Source organism: Trichosurus vulpecula, chromosome 1 (genome assembly GCF_011100635.1).
Source record: "Trichosurus vulpecula isolate mTriVul1 chromosome 1, mTriVul1.pri, whole genome shotgun sequence".
NCBI lineage: Eukaryota > Metazoa > Chordata > Mammalia > Diprotodontia > Phalangeridae > Trichosurus > Trichosurus vulpecula.
Genome location: NC_050573.1, coordinates 543,653,648 through 543,672,631, shown reverse-complemented (window position 1 = coordinate 543,672,631; position 18,984 = coordinate 543,653,648). Strand labels below are relative to the sequence as shown.

Below are 18,984 nucleotides of genomic sequence, written 5' to 3'. Positions count from 1 at the left end.
CCAATAACCACAAAGGAGTAATAGATGTTTTAGTCACATATGCCACAAGTGTTCTTGGTTAACTAAAAAGAGACCAATGTTTAAAAAAACAAAAATATAGTTATTAAGACAATGACTCTTGGCAAATAGCAATCTCAGGTGACTTGGATTCTAGTCTTGGCTCATATTGCCACTAAAAAACTATATGAACTTAAATAAATCATAGATCATAGACTTTAGAATTAAAAAGAACATTTTATTGTCCAGCCTTACCATGGTACAGTTGAGGGGCCTGAAGCACTAAAGAGTGAAGTGTTTCAGATCTTCTATTTAGTACATTCATGACCTTGAGCAAGTTGCGTAATTAAGCTAAAATTTCATTTTGCAAAATTAGCAGTTGGAATTTATGTTTGCATCTTAGAGTTCTAAAGTCCTACTTTCCAGTTCTTAAATTTTATGATTTTAAGAAGATAATAAAGAAAATACATTTCAAAGAAATTCATTTTGTAATTTTCCCACTAACCTTTAACTCTTATTAATCACAGTTTAATCTAACCCTGGTCTTATTCCCAGACTTCATTACCATTTTCCTTTCTAAATCACCCCATAAACCTATCTTGGAATCAAATCTCTCTCAATCTACACAGTCCCCATAGGTATTTCAGGTAACTGCTGGCTAGCTGATTAATTAGAATTTATCTATGACTCCTGTAGGCATATCACTAGTGATGGCTTCAAGCCATCTCTAACTTTTATTACAGACTCTATGAAAAAGCTTTTATCCTTTTTTAGAACAAAACATTCTTAAAATAAATTTAAACAAAGTTTTATAAACATAAATTTTAAGTGGTTTCATCACAGCAGCTTTTAAGGAGGAATAAAGTTGAACATCGTTTATAATCAATCTTCCTTTAAACAACATTTAAATGGAAAAAATGTTTCCCTTTTTCTCATTTCATTTTCTGATGTAAATAAAAATGGGTGTATCCATTTGATGTGGTTTATCTCTTACTAATTTAGCAATGTATAGCTGCACTGGGCCCAGTGGGATATTGCAGCTCCCATTCATTCCTTATACCATCAGAGGACGCTGTGGACCAAGTTCAGTCCTAGGGAAGCCTACAGACACACACACACACACACACACACACACACACACACACACACACACACACAAGGATTTAGGCCATTTTTCTTTAAATCATATGGCTCTTTATACCCTAATCTTAGAGCCAAGGGAAAATAATTAAAACTTGGATTTAATTCATGTCTAGGAGAGGTTCTCAATGGACAGTGTAAATCAAGTATAGGGCAGCTATTTAATATATCAACATAAAAGAAACGCTTAATACAAAAGACAAAGACTTGAGCAGCAATAATTTGTAGCTATTATTTTACTGTCCCAATCATTTGATACTTAAAGTATTGGAATATGAAGACTTTTTAAAAATACTGAATAGACCTTTCACCTTTTACCTTATCACTGTCTCCCTCAAGGTTATAAGGAGATATAAACTTTAGCCCCAGGGTTGGACTTATCCTACTGTCAGTGGTTATTTTCTCCTTCAAGAAGCACTAAAATGGATAGAGAGGTACCTTCCATAGTAGAAGGACACGGGAACTCTGAACCTCTGAAACTCACCAGTTTCCTTCCACATCTGGAAATGCACATCTCTAGATCACCATTTGGGCACCTATGCTCAGGTAAGAAACACAAAAGGAGGCAGCTGCCATAGTTTTTGGAGAAAATAGAGGCAATTCATCACATTTCTTCTGTTCTCCTACTTCAGATCTCTAAAATTCTCTTTACCAAATTCTATTCCCTTTTCTTTTGTTCCAGTATGTAAGGGCATCATCAATCTGGGTCTCAGCTTCTTCAACTATAAAATGAGGGGATTGGAGAAGATGGCTTCTAATATCCCTTTTATCTCTGCCTATGATCTTTAGATTGTCTTTCAACATTCTGTCTTTGAAATCATTATGTTTTGCTTGCATAGTGAGTGTATTTTTTAATGTTATTGGTTTTTTTCTATTTCTCTTCTATCATAAATTCCCAAAATGGGTGATACTGTCCCCTGCAGGGCTCTGGAATGATCCAAGGGGGTAGTAGTAGTAGCCTCAGGTACAATTGGGGGGTGGTGTTGAATAAAAATAAGGAGGAAGAGGAAGCATAAAGAAAGAAGAGAATTCTGAAAAACCATTCATCTGTTGTATAACAGAGTTAAAGTCATAGTGATTACATTATTTTCCAAATAAACACACAAAATGCAAGTTTCAACTGATCTCAGTGGTCAAGTCTGCCTACGGGTCTTAACAAGCAAGTGTTGGCAGGCAAGAATGTCATGTATTATTCGGAAGTTCAGCACATATCAGAAGACCCTCAGAGTTTCTGACCAAAACAGAAACAATTGTGATTTATACTCATTTTGAGCCATCAAAACCCAAACAATGAGCAAGTGAGGCTTGGGCTGGGACCTATTATTGGCCAATCAAAGAGAGCCAGAGTGATTAATTTTAAAGGCAGACCTTGTAGCTCCATAGCACAATGGGCTTTAACAAAGCCTGTTTTTTGAGAGCTATATTTCAAGAAATCGTAAATGAAAACTATATGAGACAAAAGAGTTAATTGTCCCAGTTTTTCAAAAAAGACAATGAGAGAATTAATAAATATGGAAGAAAAAACAGTCGAGCTCTCAACTCCCAAGATACCTTATAAAGTATAAATGATCAAAATTTATATTCCTTTGGACAGAGCACCTACATGTAAGGGTATGACTTGGCATGTGGACAGAGAGAAAAGAGGACAAGGAGGAGGAAGAAGAAGAAAAGAAGAAGAAATAGCAGCATTGCCCAACTGAAACTGGCTGATTGGGTACACAGGGTACAGCAACTACTACTCACAGATTGTTGTTCATCCTTCATTTTCAAAGAAGACCAATGATATCAGGAAGGTGATGTCTTGACTTGCAAGTGAATTGGATTTAAGTGAGGCAGGGCTGTGAAAAGTCATCAACCTCACTCTCTCCTCCAGAGTCATCAGAGTCCACTGACAAGACATAGGTCAAGATGACTGATGATGACCCCATCTCTCTACCTATGCAGTAAATGGCCCTTCACATCTGGAATGATCTTCCTACTCACCTTCTTTTGTAATCTTTAGCTTCTTTCAAGGGTCAGTTTATATAGCATAGCAAATAGAATTCTGGTCCTGCAATTAGGAAGACCTGAGCTCAAATCTAGCTTCAGATACCTCCTACTTAAGTCACTTGCCTCAGTTTCTCCAACTGTAAAGTGGGAATAAGGATAGCACCTACTTCACAATTAACATTCACAAATTAACATTTGCTCTTTCTTGAAATTACTTTTCATCATTTTACATATACTTATTTTTGAACATATGTCCTGAAAAGGTCATTGAGGACAGGGACTATGAGTGCCTTGCACATAGTACCCATTTATTTGAACTGAATCTTAAGCTCTGTATTTATCATCCTGAATAATAAATACATGCATATTATCCAAACTGTTTCAACTTTTTCAGAAAAAAATCAAAGTCATCTAAAAGAAAACAAAACATTCTCCTAAACGTTTCCAGGCCTCCTCATTTCCATTCAGTACACAGAAAATTTCAATGAGCCTTTTCTTGTCTCAGAGCAAAACAATTGAATCAGAAAGCATACAGTTCTGTAGGACATCTTCCTTTCACAGGCTCTCATCTCAATCTTTCTGCTTTTCCTGCTGCTCCAGAAAAAGTTTGAATTTGACTTGTCTGCTTTGAACATGTAGCTTTCATCAGCTTGTTCTATTGAATGTTATTACTGTAGTGGCTTTACCCACTTTATTTTCATCTAAGAATTCTTACATGTTTTCTCCCTATTTAAAACTCTTTTGTTTCTTTTGATAATGAGGACAGTGATATTCCTCACAGGAGGCAATGCAAGTGAACTGTCTTTCCTAAGGAACATGAAAAGAACTCAGAACTTGTTAAATGGAGTTGTTAGCAATTAATTATGAATCCTGGGTTGAGGTTTCGCAGACTTCATGACACTATCAAAAGACTTAGAATTCAAATGACAGGCTTTTCCAATTCCCACTCCAGGTCTATCCAGGTTATGTTTTCCATATCAAATAGATGAGGCTAGTTTTGAGAGAGAATAGCAATATTTTCTGTATTCAAATGGTGGCTTTTTCTGCTATCAGTAAGAAAAGCACTTTTCCCTCTTCAACCTGAGTGAAGGGATGAACAGGAGGGAAGCAGATGGCAGAGAGAACTTGAGGGCGTTTATAGAATTGTTCCCTTGGCAGACGGTCAATCAGCAGAGCAGACGGGCGTATGACATTTTATTCAGCTCCTATTCCTGAGGGATCTGTTGTTTGAGCTAAGAGATGGATTGGTTCTTTGTGCTTGCATACAAACACCGTGTAGAATAACAAGAGGGTGAGTCCTGAAGTGTCCCTTGTGGGTCCAGGTAGTGGCTTCCTTAGCATTGTTCCTACTACTCTCATCAGTGGACGGTAACCAATGTCTATGCTATAGAGATGAAGTGGACTTCTGTACCATTCAGGAGAGTCCATTATTTGTATAGAACTACCCTAGATTGGACAAACAGAAGATGGCCCCTGACCTTAAAAAAACTTACATTCTATTTGGGAAGAGAAACTGAGTTCAATTCAAGCAACACTTTGAGCAGGTCATGTGCAACGACTAAGGAATACCTATAAACAGTAGTGTTCGAGAGCTTGCTGGGATCAGATCAAAGGATGACTATTAAATTTTCAGTGTTGTGATGAATGAAAATTTTTGGCAGACAGAGTTTCTGGGCCATTTGTAGTCAGTTTATCAATTATTGTTAGCAAATTGTTAGCAAAAAAGGTTAATTGACCCTCCCAGAAGCCAAAAGACCCCGTAGGGAGCATTCAATGTTTAAATACTCTTGGAGAGTGGGTGTCCTCAACAGGTGGAAATAAATTCTAATTGGTTAATAGTGAGAGAATGAATATTTTAATGAGAGGTAGCCTTATTCTAATGATGGGGGAGGGAGGATGTGACCCTGATCCTGTCATTCTTGGATAAAGAGACTATCTCTACACCCAGTCTACCATGCTCCAACAATCTAGACAAAGAGATCCTACTTCCACCTGAGCCACTTATTTCCCAGTAGGGTGGGGTCTCATAAGACATTGAGGAGAATGTTAACTCAATCTCATGTATCAGCAAAATCTTTCACAAGGACTGGGCTTTGAATGAGGAAATAGAAAGGGAAAACACTCCACATCCCCCAGTATTAGTTGGCTATTAATATAAGAAAAAAATAGTAATTTCGGTGTGAATATTTACATCTTAGAAATTAGCTAATGCTACAAATTAGAGCTTGATTTATTGTTTTGTTGATTGGATAGACTGAAGAAAGTAATCAAGAAAATGTTCATAAAACAGATTAAACTTAAAACTTAATATACCTTTTTAACAAAGTGTTTCCCTCATAACAACCTTGTGACAGTGGAAGAACAAGGATTTTCATTTTTCTGAATGATAAAACTGAGGCTTAGAGAGAGATCTAATGATTTTTCCATGTCCATATAATTAATAAGTATTGGGTCAGGGCTCATACCCAAGATTCTTCGGACTTTTCTGCAGTATTTTTTATAATACACCATTATAGGATGCTTTCTTACAATTGTAGCATATATTCCAACCTCCAGCAGAAAGAGCTATGAAAGCAAGGATAGGAAGGTTATGACCAATGGTTATCCTGAAGCGAGATTTTTAGAGCTTCCAGAATCAACCACTCTAAGAGATTGCACAGCAAGAACCCCAAGAAGTTATTGTCTCTATTTATGGATGCCATTTCTTTACTTCCAACTCATTTCTCAATCCCTTGAAATTCAGCTTCTGACCTTACCTATTAGCTGAAATTGTTTTCCACCAAATTCCAACAGTCTTTTAACTGTTTGAGCTAATGCCCTTCCCTTTCCCCCCCACCCTTATGGTATTTAATTACTCTGCAACTCTCCTCTTGAATGTTCACTCCTGCCTTGGCTTCCATGAAATTATTGTTCTTGCTTCTCTTCCTTTGCTGGGCTATTATTCATCTCCCATACCCTGTGACTGTGTGATCCTCAAGCCTCTATTTATTACTAAAATGTTTTAGAGAGTTATCGATACAATGCCTCCATGTTGTCCTTGTACTGTCTCCTCAGTGCTTTAAAACTGGGCTTCCACCAACACCATTTTACTGAAATTACTCAATCAAAGGTCATCATTTTCCATTATCACCAAATCCAAGGATTTTTCCCCATCCACATCTTCATTGACCTCTCTGCATCATTTGATCACGTTCACTACCAATCCTACTGGATATTCTCTTCACCCTTGGCTTCAAAAACTAGAAAAAGCCATAATCTCTTGCTATCTTTCTAACCACTCTTTATCTTGCTAACTTTCTAAATACTTTCTAACACCTCTGTGTTGCTGGCTCCTCTTCCCCTTGCTGACCCTTTCCTCAAAGTTCTCTTTTTCCTCTTCTCTACTGTTACTACACTCCCTTCCTTTGGCACTTTTACTTACTTCTATAACTTAAAATGCTATTTCTATGCAGATGTTTGATTAAGTTATATCCCTGGTCCTGACCTGTCTCCCAAACTCAAATCTATATCTCTAGTTGTGTATGGCAGAACTCTATCTAGATGTCCTTACACTTACTATATCTAAAAATTTGTTTTTTATCTTTCCCTCAAAACAATTCTTCCACCTTCCAATTTCAGTAGGCATCACTATGCATTCTGTTTCCTGTATTGGTTTAATTCACCAGGGGATGCTACTGACCTCTAGCCTGATGGTGCTCAACAATAAAAGCCAGACTCTAGGCAGTCTTACACTTATCCATGTGGTTATATGTTAAACCTAACATCAGTGAGTACTTGAAAGAAATGCCAAGCTCTCTGTAGTTCCCAGAGAATTGGTGGTCTTTATTCCATAGATCCGATCTTGGTGGGTGACAGCTGCTTGCTTCATTCATCTAGAGGATGTGAGGTTGTTTTTAATTTATTCATTTAGAATCTTGGTTTCAGCCCCCACTCATTAAGAAAACTATACCTTCTTATGTGATCTGCTCTATTTCAATGAACCCTAATCTGAGTATGTCAGAAAGGAGCCTATCAAATGAATGGCTTGACCATACAGTTTCTTTACTTGACCAAAGATGTAAAAGAAATGGAAGAAAGCCAATATACATTATAACAGCTATTATATGGGCTACATGTGCATAGTTCCTTTCAGATATAGGCACCAATTAAGTTTTTGGTATATAAAAACACTTCAAACCCAGAAGCCCTGGGCACTACTAAGAGCTGAAAGCATCCCCAATTTGGGTGCAATGGAAGGGGAGGAATTAGCTAATGAGGTCCAAGTCCTTAGAACATACCCAGATTTATTCTTTCTGGCAGGTTATATGGACCATGCCCAAATATTCCCTGCCTAATACCCATCTGGAATTTTTGGAAGCTGGTTTCTAACCATGTATTCCTGAGGACTTGGTATGTGTAATGATGAAAAATATTCTAATTGGTTGCTAACTGATGACATAGGAGGCACTGAGCTGGAATTGAGTGCACATACAAAAGGAATGACCTGCCAAACTCTTAATCTCTTTTCCTTCTTTGAGGTGAATGACACAAGGACTGTTCTGGGCTGCCAGGTTGGGGGAAAGTCAATTGTCGTATCTCCCACTGAGACACTATGGATCTGTGAGCACAGGGTGTCTCTGTTCCTTTTGGACTTATTCTTTTCTGATTTTAGGTGAATGAATATTGTAAAAGAAGAGTACCCAGGTGGCAACATGTGTTAAGTGGGTCCATCAGAGCCAGCAGAGGTCCTAACAGGAACCAGAGGAGGTGACAGTGGTTGGCTGCTGGCGTGATAGTGGCTGATGACAGAGGAAGCACCTAGAGATGACTAAGGAGAGCTGGTCACCCAGAGGTGGCAAAGGTTTTGGGGATTAGACCACCCTCATGATGGAGAGCAGTGCCAAGTATGGCTCCTGTAAAGTCACTGACTCTCACAGGACAGAAAGGAGCTATATCTGAGAAGAATTTCACGAGAACTCTATGGAAGAAGAAAAGTACTTTTAGGGACAGGAGACAGCAGGTGCTCACTGGCTACATGTATTTTCTATATATGTGCCTCACTATCATTGTATTTTAAGTTTAGGCCCACTTACCTTAGGGATTCTGGCAATACAAGGGGAGAGTAAACTACTGGGTTGAAGAGAATGTTTGTAACTACTTTTCTGGCTATGCATTCTCAGTAAATCCCTTTTCTAAAAGCTAATGTGACTCAATTGGTTCTTTTTGTTTAGAGTGAGTACACTGCTGGGGGCTTAGGAGCTATAATATTAGAAGCCACAATCCCTAGAGCCCTGAAGGAAATAGGAGTCATCAACCCTCTGTGGACCTAGACCAACGGTGTACATGTGGATTAGGAAAGGATGCTACACTGTATTCAGTAAACATCCTCGATGCTTTTCCACTCACAGCCTAGGCATTCAACCCCCTTTCGCTTTTTCCCTCACAGCTTCCCAGAGGTTCATAGTCAAGTCAAATGAGAAATTAAGTTGCTGCTGTGACTTGGCTTGGCTTTCTTCCGTAAGGGCAACTGACAGTCTGGGTTTAGACCTGTTTCCTCTTCCAGTTGTTTTCCTTCTGGCCAACAGCTCTGGCTAAGCCTCCAAAAATCTTCTGCCTTGCCAATCCCATTATGAACTGGCTTCTGCCTAGGAGCATAGCCCCAATACTACAGTTATCTCACAAAAGTGGCTTTACAACCAGAGAAGGCTTTTTTGCATTCCAGCGGCCATCTTGCCTTCTTTTGACCACTTCTCCTACAAAGTTTAAATGCTGACCATACCCCATGTCATTTCTCCACCCTCCTTCTCCCACCTCTCACCCCCAACATTCTGATTCTTTGGCTCTTCCATTCTTTCCTTCTGGTCTTGGCTCTATGCAGCAAGTTGGTGGCACAGTGGATAGGGCCTTAGGCATGGAGACAGAAATATCTGAATTCAAACCAGGCCTCAGACACTTATTAGCTGTGTGACCCCAGGCTGACTTCTCTTTGCCTCAGTTTCCTCAACCACAAAATGAGGATAATAACAGTACCAACTTTGCAGAGTTGTTATGAGGATCAAATGAGATACTTATAAAGTGCTTAGCACAGTGCCTAGCGTGTAGTAGGCACCATAGAAATGCTTATTCTCTTCCCTTTCCCTCCCCACACCCAAGGCTGCAGCTGAGCTTCAGGCCCTGGCTTGTTAGAGAAGGTATAGTTCTAAACCATGTTATATCAGTTACTTTGAGCTTATCCTTGACTTCTCTCCTCTCCCAATTTCAAAAAAAAGTGCATTTGTTGCAAGTCAAAGCTGTCCTAATACTTCTTGTGAATGCCTACAGGTATTCTCTATAAAATAACCAGAAATGAACTGCTTTTGTACATAAAAGCTAAGTATCAGAGCAGAATTCTTCCCCCAGAACCCTTTGGAGAACAAAGACCAATTTGTTTAGCTAGACTTTATGTCCAGTTCTGCACTGTAGCAATGAGATTGACTAAATGACCTTCAAAAGACCTTCCCAGAGGTATCATTCTAGCACTCTGTGCTATCAGGGCTGCACAGACCATCTATTTGTCTTTGAGTGCATTCCAATGTGCCAGCTCTAATCAATAAAGCTATCAGCAGAGGGCCGGCATAATCTATTGGGCATTTCTGTGTTCTTTCAGGTACTGTACTTTCATTTGTGAGAGCAAGAGTGAGATTTCCTTGTTACTATTTGAGGCAGCTGTATAAACTTTGGGGAAAAGGAAGTATAGGCTAGAGACATTTTTTTAAAAAATCCTCTCTACACCCTGCTACTCACCCACCAACCCAAGGTTGGAATTTCAAATGTGACTGATTATTCCTTCCTCTAGATAGGGTGTCTGGCTTGGTAATAATGACTTGTTATGAATAACTGTGATTGCTCTAACCCCCCGGATTCAGAGCCTTTGACATAATAGGTGCCCCATAAATATTCATCAGTTTTGATTTGCGTAGAAACCTTCAGAAAAATGCAAGGGTTTTTTCCACATCTATTATCTAACTCATCCTCACGCAACATTCGGCAAGCCACAAGGGTCGATATTATATATTATCGCCATTTTACAGAGCCAGGTCTGGAGCCCAGGCCTGAAGTCAGGCACAGCAAAGGCAGAAAATCCTCTTTTCTATAAAAGATCCATGAAAGATGATACTGTGCTATAAATGCCAGGGGAGCAGCCAGGGATAGAGTGAGGAGCCATTTACTTGATGCAATTTTTAGAAAGGCCTCTCTGCCTGTGGAACAATTTCCTAAGTGTGAAATTTGCTTGTGCAGAGACAAGGAACGGGAGAGTCTTTTTGGTAGCTAGATGGTACAGACTTAAAATCGTAGGATTATAGGTACAGTAAGATGGCATTCCAGAAATCAAGAGTAAAAATGATGATGACATCTTACCCCAGTTTTTACCGAGCAGCCACTGAAGCCAAGTCAATCTCAATTATGTGGGATAGGATCAGAATCGTTTGTCACAGTCTAGCACAAGAGATTTTAACCTTTTCTGTAACATGGACCCCTTGGGCAGTCCGGCAAAGCCTTTGGACCCTTTCTCAGAATGTTTCTAAATGCATAAAGTACATTGTAAAATAAATTACAAAGGAGACCAATTATATTGAAATACTTACCCACTCCCCATATCCAAGTTCGCATACCCCTCTGAAATCTATCTTGAGATCCCTTAGGAGTTTGCAGACATCTAGTTAAGAACCTCTGGTCCAATTGGTCCAAAGAACCCTATGCTTCAATTTGGCTGTTCTCCAAAAGAAGCAGTGAATTGGATTTAGTGAAAATTGGGGTGTGTGATGTGGGAGGATGGTGATGGGGTGAGGAATCCTGGGAAGATGGAGGCAACCTAGGGAATACTCTCCTCTCCATTCCTTCTATACAAATTATAAAAATGCCTCCCAAAAGAAGCAAATACAATAAGAAGAGGAAAATTGAAAGAACCTACTATGAGGTAACTCTCATTAAAAGTAAATAAATAACTGAAGACTAGCTCACCAGCCCCTGTCTTCTGGCTCTCTCACCCCCAACAATCCATCTATATCCCATAACTAAGGTGTCTGGTGCATCCATCCCTCTGCACTTCATAGTCACCATTTGTGGTAAGAGTAGTAGTCTAAGGCCCTACCCTATGAAGACTGGGCTAGGTTTTCCTTAAAAAGGGTTGAAACTATCCTCTAGACTTAATTGACTCGGGTGACTAGGACTCGGGCCATTGAGTTATCTTCTCGGTAGCCTAAGTATAAAACAGTTGAAGCCATAAGTGAGCCCTACTCCTACCTCAGGCTTCTGACTGACTGATTATCATGGGTAACACAGAAAACAGGGAAGTGATACCTACCTAAATCAATGTCACATACTTGCTTAAAATCATCTTTCCCTGATCTGGATATCTTTAGAGTGTTTCATTTAGTTCCAATCTCAAACCTGAATTGACCTGAGTCAGGCTTGCCCTACTACACCCTACATGCCTTGTGATGGCTGCTGTTTATACATTGGTTTTAGGAGTTAACCCTTTGAATGTGGGGTTATCTGATCCCAAGGTCAGTTGAAAAGTATGAATCAGACCAGCCCTGAGGCTTACAAGGAAGGAAGGAAGGAAGGAAGGAAGGAGTCAATTATAGAAGAATACAAATCTAAAGAGATTGTAGAGGATGAGACCAAGAAATGCTATGCTGGTTACACTTATTTAATACTCTACAGACGGAAACCACATTCAGAAGGAATGAGAGTATAGAAGACACTCAATTGCAAAGGCTTTTCAGAGTTTCTCCTTAGCATTGTCCCAGGGTCAGCCTAGAGACTGAATAACGTCCTCAGAGAACCCAGTGGAGTCTGGGAAAGGAGAAATGAGAAATATTAAAAGTCAGTCCAATATCAGAGGACTTTTGGAATCTCCTCCAAATGGCTCCTTTTGGTCTCTCCCTGAAGCACTGTCCCAATGATGGTTTTTACCCCTTCAGATCATCGAACTCATCCAATTCTGATGGCCCTAGGAGACAAAAACAGGTAATAAGAAGAAGTACAACAGCAAAGCCTAGATCTTCCAAAGGGAAATAATTGAGTAAGTAGTACATTTGTAGCAAATACAGTCTAGGAAAATAAATAGAGTAACTGATAAAGACCAATAAAAGCTAAATGAGAGGAAAAATGAACAAACCTTAAAAGAAAAGAACCATTTCCATGAATAAATACTTTTCAATCAAAAAAATTGAGTCAAAAGCCCCAGAGGAAGATGAAGTTATTAGCATGAATTTCTCAAGTTTCCATAAAATGACAATAGACCAACTTTAAGAATCTCTGTAATGTTTCAGAAGAGCAATACAAGCATTAGATAAAAATATGAAAGAAAAAATGACAGAAATAAGGACTCTTGAGAAATCAACAAATCTACTAAGAAAACTGAGAATTTAGAACAAAAGACAGAGACTTTCCAAGATAGTATATTCTCTGAAAAAAAGAAAATAAAGTACTAGACACCAAATTGCTGAGAGAGAAAATAAATAAAATAAAATAAAAGATAAGTTTAGAAGAATACATGAGAGCACTACAAAAAGAAAAATAAAACACTGAATTTTAACAGGCTATGAAGAAATAATCTAAGAATTGTAAATATCCCTCCCCCCAAAAAAGGAAAAAAAGAAAATTGGCATATCATACTTTTAAAAATCATATTGGAAAATGCCCCAGAAATATTGAAAACAGATGGCAAAATGCTGATCCAGCAAATCCACAGAACACCAACAGAAGGAAACCACAAGCTAGTAGTAACATTAAGCAATCTCAGAGGCAGAAAAGATAGAGACGAGTCTTGCAACAACTTCTTTTGGGCAAAAGACACTCTGTCAGGTAGGGTGGACACCTCAGGAGTTCAAGTTATCCAAGATAAGGTTCTCTATCTTGGTACTAACCCTCACTAGGATGGAGGAAATGACTTGAAACTTGGTGGTAGGGTCTCAAGAGGACATAGCTCAGAAAAGAAGTCATAGATTCACACAGATGATGATATGACATTAAAAGGAATGTCATGAGAGAAAAGGAAAAAAAATAGGATTGTTCCCTCCCCAGACTTGGGTTACCGAACATTTCTCATTGCACACACAACTTAACTCTCCCATCCCCTCCATCCTTGATCCACTGAGAATTAACATTTCTGTGAATAGATGTCAGAGTATCTTAGAACTGGAAAGGAGTAATAAATGGAGTGCAATGAAAACAACATTTCTTGCAAAGGAGTATTTCCAATTAGTACCACTAAAATAGAAGAATGGATGGTGTGTGTGTGTGTATGTGTGTGTGTGTGTGTGTGTGTGTGTGTTTTAGGGTGAATTTGGTACAACACATATATTTGAGCTATGAAAAAAGGGTAAAACAAGCAAGAGAGAGTCAGAGACAAGGACACAGAGAGAAACAGAGATAGAGAGGAAGTTAATAACAGTAATTTAAAAAAAACCAATAGCAGTAATCTCAAAGAGTTTGGAATTGGAAAGGGTAATAAATGGCTAAGGAAATGCAAGGAGACCAGGAACAGTCTGCTGAAAATAAAGCAAATCTCAAAGACAAAATGCACCTTAAAAGAGGAAGATGTACACACACAAAACACATGCTTACACATACACAGAGCAGACCTCAGAGACTGGAAGACCTGAATTGTAGTCCTGTCTGTGATATACTGACTTTGTGATTCTGGGTAAGTCATTTAACTTCTATCATGCCTCAGACAACTTTCTAAGCTGTAAGTTACAGAGCAGCTGTCAATATGAATTACAATAGGGAGTTTCCTCACCAGGAATTCTCCACATCAAGAAAATCAGAGATTTGGTCCAACATGTATATGCATGCGTGTAAATATACATATGAATGTATGTACATGCATTTAGCTCTATTTCATGGAGGAAAGCAAAAGTAACAATTATAATACAAGTATTCATGGATTAAGTTGGCTAACAAAAAGAAAGGGGGTGGAGGACTGGATTATTTTTAAAATACAAAACCCCAACAATTTGTTACATAAGCAGCAAATATCTAAAACTTTTAAGCACATACCAAGTAAAAATGAGGAAATGGAGGGAATAGAATAAGTCATTCTTAAAAATAAAGAAGTTCAGGTTGCAACCCCTAATAACATGCTGAAAACTTGAACTTAATCATCAGTGAAAAAAAAGATGGATGTTGAACAAAGTGGATGTTTGTTAGGGTGGATTTGGTACAATATGTTTATTTGAGCTGGGAAAGAAAAGGGTAAAACTAGCAAGAGATAAAGACAAACAAAGAGAAAGAGACAAAGATGAGAAACAGAAACAGCCATTCTTTCAGAAAAACAGCAACAGAAGTGAGCAGATTATTCAACTTGCCAATAACCCAAAGAAAGAGTAAGAAAGGTAAATAAATATGATTATCAAGAAAAGACTAAATAATGATATGGTGGGACAACTGTCTAGAAATTCTCTGCCTGCTGCCATTCCAACAAGTGGAATTTCGGGAGCTGGTTTCAGCTATGACTCAGGGGTCCCTACTGGGTGGTGACAAAAACTTTTTAATTAGCTTTGGAGTTGGAAGAACTGATGACTCAGGAAACATGGAGCCAGAAATGAGTTCTTGTACTTCATTTAAGATGTCCCATCCTCAGCCCTTCTAGGAGGCGAGTAAGGCTAAGACTGCTATGAGCCACCTGGTGGAAGAAGGGACAGCGGCTGCCTCATCTACCTACCCTGCCACCATGCGTCTGTGAACAAAGGGCTCCTGGTCTTAAGTGAATGAAATTCTAGAAATAGAATTGGCTAGGTTACAACCTTGTGAGCTTCAAAAGGTTGGAAAAGACATCAGAGATTCCCTCAGCAACTGGAGTTAGTAGCAGAGACCACCTGAGCCACTATCAGCAGCAGCTAAGCCGCTTGAGAAGCAAACCGCCTGCTTGACCCAATCTAGTAGAACTGACCCTGCTAATCAGCTGAGATACTTCCCTTCACAAGGAGCCAGATTAGCTGAGCAAAGGACCAACCTGGTGATTGCTGAGGCAATGTCCTGAAGTGAATTTGGGGGGAATGCCATGAAGAAAGAAAAGGACTCTGAGCTCTAAGAGTCATGAGGTTCCCCTTGTCTCTATGGGTTCTGTACATGTATGTTTCACTCCCTTTCTATCAGCTCCCTTAAACTTGAGCCAATTTTCCCCAGGAACCTTTAGAAATGTTTTTTTTTTTTGTAATTTCTTTTCTTGCTATATATTCTCAGTTAACTATCCCTTTGTAAAAGCTGATTGGTATCACCTGGATAATAATGAGGAAGGGGGAGGCAGCATCCCAGATGGAGACTCCTTGGAAACAGTATGCAATGACTCAGTGTTCTCTCCTAGAAACCAGAAGGGAGAATTAATCAACCATCCTTTGGGGCATGAGAATTCATTTCCAAGTCTGTGCCTCCTGAGTCATTGATCATTGAGCTCTGAAACCAATTTGAAAGCTTTCCATTGCCACATAGTATGGACCCCTGAGTCATCATGACTGAAACTGGTTTCCCAAGTTCCATGTGTTGGATTGACTGTAGGCAGAGAATAACTGTCCAGGCGTCAAAGACTGGTCCTTCATTGTCTAGTCGCCCCATTACGCATAGAACAAACTGTAGGGACAGAATTCTGTGAGAAAGAAATATAGCAATGAGAAAACATACCAAAATGTCTGGGATTCAATTAAAGCTGTCCTCAGAGTAAAAGAATCAAAGCTCTGAAAAGATACATTTATAAAATAGTATAGCAATACCAGACTAGAGCATTTCTCATTGATCTCTGAATATGCTCTGGCCCCTGTAGGTGGGAGGTGTGCTAGCTTCTTGCTAAAGCAAATGCACAATAAAGAAATCTGTGATTTGTCCCTTGATCACCATGACCTGCAAACAGTTGGCAACCATTCCACGACAAATAGCCCAATAAGTAGGCTATAAGAAAAACAACACTCACTCTGTCTTTTGCATACATCATTTGGGCTCTGCCATTTCACCTCTTCCACTGAGATTAGAAGGGGATTTCTTCTGGGGCTCTCCTAAGCTTTCAGCCAGCTAGGTGGCACAATGGATAGAGCACTAGGCTTGGAGTCAGGAGGACTCATCTTCCTGAGTTCAGATCTGGCCTCAGATACTTTGTAGCTGTGTGACCCTGGGCAAGTCACTTAACCCTGTTTCCCTCAGTTTTTCATCTGTAAAATGAGCAGGAGAAAAAAATGGCAAACTACTCTAGCATTTTGGCCAAGAAAACTCCAAATGGGGTGATGGAAAGTCTGACATGACTGAAATGACCAAACAACAACAAGCTTTAAGCCACATCTAAACTTTGTTTTAGAAATTTTCTCGACAGATATACTCTGATGTGGATGCACAATAAGCTAGGGAGTATAAGGAAAATCCTGGTTCCTCCTGTTTGTGCTTGGGTCAGTCCCAGGATGAATCCAAGCTTGGAGTCCAAAGTAAGAGATCCTTGTGGAAAGGAACTCCCTTGGCCATTGGTCACAAGAAAAAGATAGAGGAGTAGTGAATATGCAATTTTTAAAATGAGGAAATCAAGTAAGAAAAAGTACCAAATAAGCTCCCAACAAAGAATATCTTGGAAATATGAGAACATAGGTAAATTGGAAAGCAAAAAGAATCTACAAATACAAGTAAAAGCTGGTTCTTTGAAAAGACTAACAAGCTCACTAAACCTTAAGTTAATCTGGCTAAAAAGAGGGAGAAGTTGCAGCCAGGCAGGGGAGCATCATGACTGCCACCTACCTGCTCCTGGTCTGTGGTGCATGGACACTGCTGGGCTTCCTCCAGAAGGCCCTCTTCATTACCAGTGATTACACGGTTGATAATTATATCAGGATCCTACGGGAAAAGCTGTCCCCAGAAATGGTTATGGCCATGCTGAGGGGGCCCAGGCTGTGGGCAGAAGCCATGCCTATGCAGTGTGCAGGGGGAGGAGTCCTGCCTGCCTGCAGATGCTCAAGGTGACACATACCTATACCATTCAGAGAATTCTTTCAAGATTGTAGAAAAATAGGAATAGAAATAAATTATTGGTGGAATTGTGAATTTGTCATCATTCTGGAGGACAATTTGGAATTATGCTTTGAAAGTGACAAAAATTCCCCAACTGATGGACTCATCAATCCAGTCGCTAGGCAAATAGGCTAATATTCTAAATTGGTCAAAGATAGAGAAGTTGCATATACATCAAAATATTTACATCCTCTCTGTTTTTAGTGGCAAAGAATTGGACACAAAGTAATTACCCACAAATTAAAAAAAAATATAGTTAAAGAGTAAGCAAAACCATCCTTAAAACCCCAAAGAAACGAATGTAGGCAATTAATCAACAGTTTCAGTAATGTGACAGATTACAATATAAACCCACAAAATCAACAAAATCTCTATACAGAAATAATAAAGTCTAAGAATAGTAACAACTACAAAATGCATAAAAATGTAAGGCAGACAGTTCACCAAGCCCAAACAAGACTTGCATAGATATAATTACAAAACACTCTTTAAAGAAATAATAATTTGAATAATCAGTGCTCATGACTGGACCCTGCCAGTATAGTAAAAATGATAATACTATTAACTTACAAATTGTGTTATACTCATCAAACTATCAAAGGGACATTTATTAAAACTAGACAAAATAATAACAAATTTCACTAGTAGGAACAAAAGCCAAGAATCTCAAGAGAAATAATGACAAATAGCATGAATGAAGTTCTCCTGGAGCCAATTATGTTATAAAACAGTAGTCATCAAAATTACTTGGTAGTGGTTAAAAAAATAGAAGAGTGCATCAATGGAACAGATTAGATAAGGAAGAATCAAAAGCAATTGAATTCAAATACCTAGTGTTCAATAAATCTGAGAACATAAATTACTTGATGAAGAACTCTCTACTTGGCAAGAATGGCTCAGAAAACCAGAAATCAGTTTGAAAAAAATTAGATTTAGATAAACATCTTAAACCATAAATGACAATATGCTCCAAATGAATTCACAACTTCGGCATTAAAGGTGAGTGTAAAAAAATATAGGAGAATGAGGAAGAATTCTTAACCAAATAAGGAATAAAGATAATTATACAAGGGAAAAATATATTTCATTTGCATAAAATTGGAAAAAAACCTTTTGCACCAACAAAATCAATGAAACTAGGATAAAAAGTAAAGCTATTGATGGGGGGAATTTTTTCATTAAATATCGCTGATAAGAGTCTGCTATCTAAACTTTCCAAAAAGCAGCATTGCATAGTAGTGAAAAGTAGCTTTAAAGCCACCTGGGTTCAAGTATCACCTCCTTTTTTTTGAGCAGGGAAGGAAGGGCAATTGGGGTTAAGTGACTCACCTAAGGTCACACAGGTAGGAAGTATGTTAAGTATCTGAGATCAGATTTGAACCCAGAGCTGACTCCGGAGATAGTGCTCTACTCACTGCACTACCTAGCTGCCCCCAAGTATCACCTCTGATACATATTGACTTTGTGAAGATACTAACCTGCGTTGGTATGGGCGATTCCTTTATGAATGAATTTACAGATCCCATATCTATCTTTATCCAAGATATAAAAGAAACATAAATATATAAGGCCAAGAGCCACTCAGTAATAGATTTATAGTCATAACATTTCTCAGAGAACTACAAAGAAAAATTGCTTCAAAAATACTAATAACAATTGAAAATAACATATATTTCAACTAAGGCACAGCAAATTGGCAAAGATGACAAAATGCGGGACTAATTAATCTTGGCTGAGCTGTGGGAAGACTGTCATTCAGCTGATGATTCAACTGGTTAAAGTAATTTGTAATTATGCTAAGAAAGTAATAAAATGCCCATATCCTGAACCCAGAAATCAGGCAGCAAG

At 38.7% G+C, this 18,984-nt stretch overlaps 1 pseudogene; it reads right to left on the bottom strand.

The window, feature by feature from the left end:
* LOC118841566 overlaps nt 1-15,708 on the bottom strand; it is a 33,289-nt pseudogene extending 17,581 nt beyond the window's left edge.
* Between the last annotated feature and the right edge of the window lie 3,276 nt (nt 15,709-18,984).